This window comes from Dunckerocampus dactyliophorus, chromosome 10, assembly GCF_027744805.1.
Source record: "Dunckerocampus dactyliophorus isolate RoL2022-P2 chromosome 10, RoL_Ddac_1.1, whole genome shotgun sequence".
In the NCBI taxonomy this organism is placed as follows: Eukaryota; Metazoa; Chordata; class Actinopteri; order Syngnathiformes; family Syngnathidae; genus Dunckerocampus; species Dunckerocampus dactyliophorus.
Window position 1 is genome coordinate 17940431 of NC_072828.1, and position 12406 is coordinate 17952836.

Genomic DNA, 12406 nt, shown 5'->3' on the forward strand with positions numbered 1-12406 from the left:
TCTGCAATGCAATGAAATTCTTGTTCTGTTCAGAAAAACACAAGAAAATGAATAATTAATAAATTAATAACAATAAATTAAGCAACAACAACAGAAGAGACATTAGCTTTTCCAAAATGGGGACTTGGAAGAGCCTTCAAAGCACCTTTCATGTTGCTGTAGACTTGGTACAGGATGCAATTTGCCCTCGTGGGAAAGCTTACATGCTGGTAACATTTGGGGAGAACAGTCCCGAGGCTCTGTGTCCACAAGACGCTGAAGTCCGATCTCCCCGGCAAGCGGCAAATGTCCCCAACCGGACCGCCGAGTCCGGTAAATCCTCCGTCCAGCCAGGCCTCCGCGAACACACAGCACTCTCCGATCTCACGTAGCTGCAATCCTTGCTGCACAAGACAAATTCTGCACAAGATGAGAATAGAATGATTTAAAGATGATGAGCAAGAAACTTTGTGAGAAAGAGATCGATATTAGCGCAATAATTTGAAAATTGAAGAAATAACGGATAACGGTCAATGGGCCTTGTTCTGGAGCTCCATGCAAGATTTCACCTCGGGGGGTAAGGATGGTTATGAGAAAGGTGAGGGACAAGCCCAGATCTACAAGGGAGGAGCCGGTTCATGATGTTAAGGGTCATGGGACCAAGAAAAAACAGTAACAGATTTTGCTGCCATGGATTCAGATCCTACAGTGTCTGCAAGGTCCCCATTTGTAAGAGAGGAACATGTAGAGGCCCGTCTGAAGTTTGCCATTGAAAACATCTGGATGACTCAGACAAGGCTTGGGAGAATATGATGTGGTCAGACGAGACCAAACTTTTGCATCAACTTGACTCAACATGTTTGGAGGTAGAGAAATGCTGAATATGAGCCTAACAACACAATCCCTACTTTCAAACATGGAGTTGGAAATATTCTGCTTGGGGGCTGTTTCTCTGCTAAGGTTCCCTCTTGAGATGTGTGCAACCGTGGTGAACAACTCCAAGAAACTTCTGACCTCTGTGCTTGCCAACAAGTACTATGTACTAAGTCACGTTTTGCTTGGGGATCAAATTCCTAATACTTTATACTACAAATTACTATAAAACCTACCATGCAAATTTTAGACTGTTCATATCTTTGTAAGGTGGTAAACTTACAAAATTAGTGGGAGATCAAATACTTTTGCCACCACTTATTTCCCTTCCCAAAGCCTGTGTTTTGTTCTGCGGAGGTCAGCTGTTTAAAACAGCAGCTAACATTTATCTCATTATGTAAATGCTAATCATCAGTTGCGTTCGAGACACCCTGACAAAGCTAAGACAAACAGGTGTGCTGCATTAACAATCTTGCACACAAACAGGCTGATTGCGTTTCATCACAAGGCTCGACTGCACACATCTGTCAGTTTTTGTGTTATGTAGGAAACCAGTGAGGCTTTAAACTAGTTATGTCATTTAATATGATGGAGTTCCCTCGTCCTCTGTGTATTTTACACTCAGAACAGGCACGCTCCCACTTGTTGTTCCTGCCAAGTGTCAATAGCGTAATCTAATGTGAGGGCAGCAGCTGCTCTACTGGTGATTTTTGTGCATGTGCTTGTGTATCAATGTGAGTGTTTATGCGGTGAAAAAAGCAGAAACACTGGTACCCTAACCCATTTTGGAGCAACATAATTTCTTAGTTGTGGCTTAAAGGGTCCCTGACATGATTCATCAACTTTGCTTGAATATGTTATATATTGTTTCTAATTATGTTCTATATTGTTACATTTTTTAAAGCAAATGGTAAATTTGTAAAAAAAAATGTCATTTATAGTTCCTGGCGCCAGCCATGACAAACTACCTCACAGCTCAGCGTAATTTCCGGAAGTGACATCATTGGGCAGTATCGCTCGGGTAAACAAACATGGTGGGTGTACAAGACAGAGGATGTTTACAGTGATTAGAGCAAAAATATGAGTGTGTTAATAGTTTTCGAGGAGAAAAGAAGAAAAACATTTAGAGATGAAATGGAGAACTTGCAGAACATGCAAATGGAGATTGGTCACCTTCAAAACACAGAATGGTAAGCGTAAATTACTCAGGAGTTGCTTATTCTTCAATTATTGTTTTAAATCGACTTGTTACGTACAGGTAGAGAAATGCTGACTATGAGCCTAACAACACAATCCCTACTTTCAAACATGGAGTTGGAAATATTCTGCTTGGGGGCTGTTTCTCTGCCATGGTTCCCTCTTGAGATGTGTGCAACCATGGTGAACAACTCCAAGAAACTTCTGACCTCTGTGCTTGCCAACAAGTACTAAGTACTAAGTCACGTTTTGCTTGGGGAGTGTGAGTTGAAGATATACGGTGTTGGATCTGAGCGCTGCTGTTCATGTGTTAAGGTTAGAAAAAAGTTAATAAAAGAGCGTCAGATTTGCGACCCACCAAATCGTGTCTTGCGGCCCGCGACTGGACAACAAAGAGTAGTGTAACTGCAGCCCGCAACATCCGGGCAAGCTCAGTGTTACTTACATACTGTACTTACATACTTACAGGGGCAAGTGAACACCAACACTGAACTAACAGTGGTGTTATCACATGGATGTAGTGTGAATTGTATCGTATCCTGAGGTACCCTGAGATTCCCAGCCCTACTCCCAATACTTGATGCGGCCCAGCCTCACCCAGACTCTACCTCCAGTGGCCCCCAGTGAAATTGAGTTTGAGACTCCTGCTCTACTGTGTCTCTGTATCTCAGCTGTTCGAGGTTTCTTCCCTAGAGGGAGTTTTTCCTTGCCTCTCTTGCCTCGTGCTTGCTTATATGGGGTTCAGTTTCCTTGAATGTATCAGAAATTTGTTTTTTGACCTGCTGAATGTGTAAAGAGTTCTGAGATAACTTCTGTTATGAATCGGCGCTACATAAATAAAATTAACTTTACTTGACTTGGAAAAAAAGTCAACAGTTCTAAGAAGAGCATGTGACTCCTGTTGCTGTCATTACAGGGTTTATCATCAAGGTTGGACCGTGTGTGTCCGAGGCTCAATGTTACCCCTCAACTGTCCCATCAGTAGCTCCTCCTCTGCCAGCTGAGGGCTCTGATCTGATTCACATCGCCACTTTAATATTTGCTCTGCGGCGCCATAATCTTTCTGGGACCACACGTACTGCTCTCTTTGATAATGAGTATTTGTGATGGTGTCCCTAGCTTCCCCCCACTTTCAGTCACTGACCCACTGCTGAATATTTGATATGTCAGTTTGATTGTGAAGTCGACCCCAGACCGCGGCCACCGAGGACATGGCTAGCCCCCTGCCTTGCTTCTGCATTGATCAGTCTGGCCACCTGCTACTCTTCATGTGGAAATAACAAAACCATTGAACATAGTCATCGAACAGCAGACAGTAGATCAGCCAAGTAAAAGTAGTGTTTCCATGGCAAATCTGGGCTGGAAAAGAAAAAAAATGAAATGAAATCAAATGAACAAAAAATAACTTTTTTTGCTTTAAAAACCTAATCTGAATATTCATTCTCAAAGTGAGGATGATGTGTCAAAATGTGTTGGAAGCGATGATAATACGCAGCAACAAATGTTATTGTGTATTCCGCTGTTTTCGTCAACGGTGATGATGACACAATTATTTCGCTGACGAATCTTTTTTGCATGACGAAAACGAAATGGTGACAAGCTAAACATGGTTCGCTTTTTTGCATGACGAAAACGAAATGGTGACAAGCTAAACATGGTTCTTTGATGACTAAAACGTGACGAGTCGTGTGTGAGTTTTCGTTGACGAGACTGGACGAAAATGTTAGTGGCTGTTCTATCAGATGTTTAAAATGCATGACATTTCTGCCTGTCGTGTGTGTAATGTTTCAGTCAAATACTGAAACGTATCCTAGCATCCGCATCCTAGCTTAGCATGTGCAGTGTAGTCCATTAACAGCGACTTACACCAAAAAATCCAAACTATACCTTTAAGATCCAACTGTGCAAAATGTACATTTTTCAGCTGGTCTTAAAATTTGGATAAGGAGTGTATACCTATAGACAAACAACCATTCACACTCACCTTTCAGCAATTTAGAGTCACCAATTAACCTAACATGCATGTATTTGAGGAAGACGTAGTACCTGGAGAAAACCCATCCACCGACGTGCGAACCACTCAGCCACCATGTGACCTAAAGGGACTGTGTGCAAAATGCATTTGCCTTTTACTTTAGAGAAATCCTGTTATATATTCCATCAGGTTGAACATAATCCCACTTTGAGGTCCTCTGTGGCTTCATAGTTTTCTAAAAGTGGCGCAGAAAATGGCGCATTAGGTGGCCAACTCTATGGGGAATTAATAGTCATAATCTTCCATATGGTGACGTTTTAGTTCTGTCGTGAAAATTAAACGCCTCAGTTTGCTTTTAGACTAATGTGAGACGGGTGTTCTTTCGTCTTACTCTGCAAAGTCAGCTGTTGCAGTTTTATTTCTGATAAAAATTTGGAATTGCAGTCATTCCGGTTAATGGACACAATGCAATCAACATAAAAAAATGTACATATAAAATATATGATAATGCACATTTAGAGGTTCATACCTTTCACATTTCAACCAGTACAGTACCGATATCCAGTACCTGGGAATCAGTACCGGTACTCAACGAGACCAATTTTCCAGTACTTTTGTGTGTGTTTATGTGGTGATAAATGTTAATTTACTATTTTAATTAAATTGTTTTCAATTTAAGATAATTATTTATTCATATAAAACATTAACTTTAGTATGAAAACTCCATCCATCCATTTTCTATGCCATCCATCCATCCATTTTCTATGCCGCTTATCTTAATTAGGTCACGCGGGTATGCTGGAGCCTATCCCAGCTGACTTCAGGCGAGAGGCGGGGTACACCCTGGACTGGTCACCAGCCAATCGCAGGGCACATATAGACATCAATCATTCATGTTCACATTCATACCTATGGACAATTTCGAGTCAGCAATTAACCTAACATGCATGTTTTTGGAATGTGGGAGGAAACCAGAATACCCGGAGAAAACCTGAAAACATGCAAACACACACAGAGAGGCCCAAGTGGAGATTTGAACCCTGGTCTTCCCAATTTCCCGACTGTGTTGCCAACATGCTAACCACTTGTCCACCGTGCGGCCCATGAAAACTCTTAACTACAATTAAAAACCAGCTCTAGGTACTTCTATTCCTTTCCTTTACCTTCTGGAAAAATTGTGCGACGGGGTCCATGGAGGGCAAATAAGTTAAAAAATATTTTACAAATTGAAGTAATACAAACTGCAAATGAGAGTGAAGCAAATGACTTTGCTGTGAATTACATTTACTGTTAATCTTGCTTGCTTCTGTACTACTTAAGAAAACAAACTGCGAATGCTAGGGCGAGATTGTAGTCATTAAATCGCTTTACGTGCAGAAGACAACAAAGCTCCATGCTATTAGCTCTATAGCTGTCCTTGCAGAAGCCGTCAGTCTATCGGATAATAGAACTTTTTACAGATCTTTTGTGTTGTCGGTAAGGTTTTAATGTGTGTTTAAACGACAATCGCCATTGTGGTAGATTGCTTGCCTTCTTTATCTACAGTAAAGTCGCTATTTAAAACTGTCTTCTATGTAGTGAATAATTTTTCGTTGCTAAATGAAATCTAAAATGTTGTATATGGACATTCTTTACTTGGTTGTATATGTTCTTTCTCACATGCTTCTTGTACTATCTACTGACATGTTATTGTTGTAATATACTTATTACCGACTAACCAAATACGCACTTATGATTTTCAATCTATTTGAATTCATTTGTGAATACAGGCATGAAGTTTTGGTATTAAAATACGGCCATTTGATACGTTTCTACACACAGGGATGTGTCCAAGCGTCATGAAAAGCAGGCTTGCGGGCACCTCATGTGGTCGTGGGGGGCTACCTGGTGCCCGCTGGCACCACGTTGGTGACCCCTGGTATAAACATTGAGTGCCTACTTAGCTTGTTTAGCTTGTTTTGTGAATTGAATGCTGTCAGGAGCATCACCGTGACACTTCATGGACACTGGCGTTTAGGTTCCGAAACATAGTACCGTTTGATTTTACGTGAATCAGTGCTCGCTAGTGCTGACAAAATTCGGTCCGAGCCTATAAAAGTATAGAATTTGAGACCCATCCTTATACATACTTTTAAAAAAAAACATCTGACAAGCTTTTTTTTTTCCTTTCAAAGATTTAACTTGTGCCAAATGAAAGAGCACATGTCTGTGTGTTTGTGCGCGTGTGTGTGTAGCCTCTCAATTTGCAGTGTGTGTGGGAGTGTTATTGAGAGATATTTTTAATTCTGTTTGTCAGCTCCTCTCATCTCCCCCAGCAAGAGATGTCGGAGGGAAGCTGAAAAACACTTCCACAGCAACTATCATCTGAACACACACACACACGCGCACACGCACACACACACACACACACACATGCAAACATACGGTGCTACTGCTGATTACTCTTTCAGTGTCACATTTTTTTCTGTTGTGTACAACTTGCACATATAACTGCAACATGGACGAAAATGCCTAATAGTGTCAGAGAATGATTTTAAAGACTTAACTAGATGTGTTCTCACATATTGGTGCATTTGTTAATGTTAATGGTTATGTTACCGTAACATCTTGGAAAATAAGCAAGTATGCATTTAGTGAAGATGCGTAATAATGCTCACAATACTCTGCAATATGAGATTTTAAAAGCTGTATAAAGAGCAAAATTATGCATCAGAGTGGTTTGGTGGGTTTTTCTTTTCCACATTTACAGCAAACACGCCTTAACATTTCAGGACTTTTTGGCTAAAATCCATAGATACAGTATATGGTGTGGATAAGGTAAGTCCGACCAAAAGTAACTGTAAAGCTGTTCATGAACTATTTGGAGTAGAAGCTTGGCTTTGGGCTGTTCTGAAACAGCAACAGTCAGAATCTGTTTAAGTGTTACCGACACTGACAACTCGGAATTTCAATCCAGTGTTACCTAGTTGATTGCGGGGATAGGTTCTTAAAATAGCCCACAATTAAGTGAAATCCGTGAAGTAGCCGACTATATTTTTTTACAATGATTACATATGTTTTAAGGCTGTAAAACCCCTCACCATACACTTTATACACTTTTCTCAGACAAGCATTACAATTTTCTCGCATTTCTTTCTTGTTGAAACACTCTCAAAGTTCAAATTTTGTTTGAATTTTAATGATCAACCTACTAGATTGGGCACAAGAAATTATTAAGTGCACCACGCGTATTTCACTCCTCTGACCGTGCCTCGTCGCCCTGGCGCCGTTCGGCTGGAGCGTTTTTGTATCCTTGTTAAAGCATATTGCTCTTGTCGTCGTATTTTCCTCACACGGTTAGCTTCTTCTGTTTCTTCTATTGTTTACAGAGTTGGCGCTTAGCAAGCAGCACACACGGTTAGCTAGTTTGGTAGCCATGACCACAACAAGAGACGTCACAAGGGAGATTGATTGACAGTGGTCTACAGCCAATCAGGACGCAGAAGACAATGGGCGGTGCAGACAGAAGAATCAGAATAGAGAGACACAGCCGCCTCGTGCTAACACAGAACTACAACACTCAACTTCCCACAATACAATTCTTCTTAAAGGGCTAGGCTTGGCCTGTAACAGCCTTCATACACTGTAAAAAAAATCTGCGAAACAGAGTTGGCGAAAGGTGAACCGCGATGGAGCAAGAGACCCACCCATCAACCAGCATATCTGTGTTTTCACAATTTCAATGACTATTCATCATTAAGATTCAGTATAACTGGATTCAGTATAACTGGACCGGGGTACTATGGTGTGGCTGATGCAACCAGGCAACTGAATTTCTGATCAATAATATGTGAATATAATATGCGCATCTGACAAAAATGATGAAAGTCTGTAGCAGTTGTCAGTGTGCTGTTTATGTAAGGATGATAAGGATGTAAGGCTTGGTGTTGACTAACTATTTACGTTTACTAGACCATCGGCCAACGTAAAAAAAACATTTTTGTCCGATCTGCTGGTAGAATTCTGTGAGGCTTCCAAGATGAGTTACATTCATGGCTGTGTGTGCGACTGGTCTAACATTAGTTTTTATTGAGCCTACCGTTACAACTGTATCCTGAAATGGTGTACACTGGTCGAATTTCAACAAACTAAGCCAATGATGTACTGTATAACACGTCTAAGCACGCAAATGGATGGCATTGTAAAACACCAGCTTCATAATGAAACTATCACGTAGGCTGTCGGACTGGCAAGGGCTTAAAGAACACAGCTGTTTGTCTTCTGTTTGGGTGGACTCATTAAGCTATGGTCTGTAGAATCATCAGTAACAGAATCATCATTAGCACCATGCATCTAATGTTGCACACAAACACAGTCATGAATGATGGCCCTCATTCAGTGCTGAAACCAATCAATAGCTCAAACAAACGAGGCTTGTTAAGGGAAAAAATGAACATCAAAACGTTCTCCTACTGGTAAGATTCCAGAAGAGTTGTTTGTACTTTAAATTGTTTGTATTTTGCCATTTTCCTATTGTATTCATATTTCCATGACTGTTCCTTCATGCCTCTCTCTCTCTTTCCACCCGCCGTTGTTCGTTAAAAGCAAAAAGAAACTGAGATTTCCGGCGTGGGTTGCGGAAAAACGTTGTATTGCATTGAAGGCGCGCAACTCCAAATTCTGACTTGCGGAACTATTGCAAACAAATTTTAACTAACAACAGTGTTTGTATGTCTGGATGTTCGTAACTGAAATGTTCACAAGTAGGGTCGCCTCTGTATAGCTAAAATATCATGCCAGCATAAATTAACACTGGGTTATGCACAAAACAATAGCAGTCATAGTGTCATTAAAGCTCACAGTTTTTCATTGACACAAAACATCAAAATCTGGGAACAAAGATAAGAGGAAAATAAAAAAGGGAAAATATACAGTGTGTCTATGGCAGCATCGGGAGAAAGTTACAGTATGTATAAACATCACTGTTATGCCTGCACAGCATGTACAGTTGCCCATTACATAAATCTGCCGTACATAGACAATGTACCACTGCCACATGGAATGCGAGGACAACTTGTTTTCACTCTGTCATGTCGGACTGGCTGCAAGTTAAGGTGATGTAATGTAAAGAAATATCTCATCAGTGTAACATTACTGACGCCTAGTGAACAGAATACTACAATATGGCTTGCCTTTCGATATTTTCTTACTTATAATAAGAAGTATAAGTAATAAGTCAACCACAAAACAGCAATCATTTATTAATTAATTAATTTTTGAAAAAACGTGATACAGCAACGGAGCAAGGAACGACTGTGCTATAACTGTGGTGCCTTCAAGGACCACAAATTAAAATAGGAAATCTTAACCCTTGATGGCAAACATTATCAGTGAAACAATAAACAAGTGAAAAATGCGAGCTTTCTACCAACCAGTATTAGAATCCTGTGCCGCCTTGGGTCTTGTTGCCAAATAGGTCTCGTTTGCGATTGAGCCTATGGACAAATGTATGGACAAAGGGACCGGGTGAATCAAAGTTGTGGGCTAACCTGGCTTAATGTGGTGGCAGACTTGCTCTGACATTTTCAAAGTTTATTATACTTTTATGAATTGACTCGCCATGCACAGCTTCCAGTCTCCCTACCCTTCTCTAGCCACGCGGTTACTGGGAATTTACAGCGCTTGATGGCGAGGTTTGTGGTGATGCTGTCACCTCTGAAGCTGTCATTTGCACCAGCCTTACTTTCATGTCAGAGCATCAATTTGGAGAAATGTCAGTGAGCATGAAGAGTCGGCTGTGCAGGGGAGCTGTGTCACCACGGCAAAGACACATAGAGAACACCTCAGCTACACTCATCAGCTCAAAGCATCCGAAAGAGAAAACAACAGAGAGAGAGAGCCAGGGTGTTAGATTGGGAAACACCTCAGCAGCATATCAGTCATAACTGCTAGTCTTACTGCCTCTGTTGCCATGGCAATGGTGGACTATCAGGCATCCTGGAGGGAGGATGGTCCAAATATCTGCAGCTGTCACTTACTTCAGGAGAGAGAAAGAAATGGGAACTGTGTGTGTGTATGAACACTCATGGTCTATCTTACAGCTCATACTAATTCAAATAGATAAAGATAAGATGCTTTGAGTGAGATTCTCCATTTTAACCCAACTTAAATGTGCAAATATGTATTTATTCAACACGTGAGCGATAGAGCATCGAGTTGATCCAGTTTTTGTGAGATCTACTGCACAGTATAATAAAAAAATGTACTAAAGACAATTATTACTAGTGGCACCGTGTTCTTGACAAGAAACTGCAGTAACTGCAATTGGGGTTAAATGTACACAATAAAGAAAAATGCGACAAATAAAATACAATTTCAAGGCAACAAACTCATGTAAAAACCCAAACATATGGGAGAAAGTTTATACGATGGAACCTTGGTTTATGAACGCCCCAGTTTTGGTATGACTCAGTTTTCAACAAAAACTTTTGCCCAAATTTTGCCCCGGTTTTCGTACACTGTACACATTTGCTCTGTACTGTATCCTTTTACCGAATCAAGTCGAAAAAAAAGGACCTATATGTTGGTCACTCTTTTTTTTTTTTTTGAGCACAGAGCCAGAGGGGGGGACTTAACTTAAACTCGGTAGTTTAAAAAAAAAAAAGTTTCTCTCTGGTTTTGCTGAAAGAGGTTTTTTTTTTTTTAATTTTCAACCAAATAACTTGCTCCTGTCACCTGCCTGCTTTTTGATTGTTTCTGTCCTGCTGCTGTTGAATCAGCATTTGGATTGTCAAGTGTCTGGCTTGGAGTCGGTGCTGGTGTCTGCTTCTGCACGGCTGCCGATTCGAGGGACTAAATTTGTGGATATAACAGTGTTGGTGTGATTCAAGTCAAGTCAAGTCAGACGGGGATCTCCTGATGGCCGAGATAAAATATGAGTTATTTTATTTTTATGAAATGATGGATGATTTTAAATTAACAAGCCAAGAATCAAGGTTATTTGTAGTTCTAAACTATAACTTTTTTCCTACAGCATTTTAAAACATCACATACAAATAATATGCAAATTAGACGATGACATCATCTAGCATCAGCCAATAGCTACTTTTCTAACTGAAAAGTTGGCAACAGTGACTCCAAGTGAAATGTCATGATTTTCCACATTTTCCGTACAGCATTCACTCGCAATCTCTATTGATATTGCCTTCCCCAGTTAAAAATTATTATTTTGAAAGAAAATATCAGATATTTGTAGATGTTTGTAAATTCCCTTTTAGTTTTTTTCTTCAATTAGTGTATGGCTTTTAATAAACCCCACATTTACAGTATATCTAACACACTTCTCAACTGGTGTTAGTTGCAATGTCTTTCATGTAAGTGCATGCTGCAAAACCAGATGTGTTTGTGTCTTTCACGTGAAAGTCCAACTCCTCATCCGCTAATCTACTAGACCAAATTATGGCAGTTTGATTGGGTTCCCTTTTAGTGCTGTGATCTGGACACAACAGTCTATCGATTTAGGCCACACTGGATGATAGTAGATATTGACCACAAACCAATTGGCTGTGAGCATGCTGAATTTTTGCTAGGAGCTTCCAAAGTGCTTCACATTGACTTCTTCATTGATGAGCCAGTCCATTAACCTTCTGAGATATCTTAATCTAAGGCACATAAAACAAAAGCAAGGTCACTGGTTAGGTTTAAGAAACAGATGTACTCTGAAGCTCCGCATTCATGTGTTTATGTAATTCAAATGCCCGTTTTCTTCATGCAAACCTTAGGACTCTGCTGAAGAGGCTTTTCTTTACATTTGTGATTCTCATACAGGAATTTATTATCATGTCAGTCCTGGACCATGTATTGGATTCCTGTCAAAGCAATATATTTTGCTATAGGCAAGGCAATTACAAAACATTTTCTTCACTGTAGTTGTGGTATCAGAGGGTTTAAAAAGAAGAACAGGAAGAAAAAAAATCTCCATCCACGTAAAAACACATTCACCAGCTGTCATGGCCCATCAGAAGCTGGAAAAAGCAACCTCAGCCGGTGTAACCACTCTGATGTCTCTGTTCATCAATATAGTGAAATATTAGATGACCTGTACATTATCATTAAAAGCAGCTCTCACTTACGTTGAGTCCAGGAGACAACATGGATGTTAAGTTTTTTTTTTACTTCAGTCAAACTGCTCCTGTTTACTCATCTACACACAAGCTGGAGTTTAAAAAAATCTTCACGCTGGTCGGAGTTTACCAAGAGATCTGTTTTTAAGGACAAAAATACATTTGCGTGTGGACGCTTGGCCAAAACCCATAGAAGAATATGCATTTTTAAAATATCTGGGGTTGTATGGAGATAAACTTTAAGTTTTCAAGCTTTTTGTTTGTTTATTTACAGGAGAAA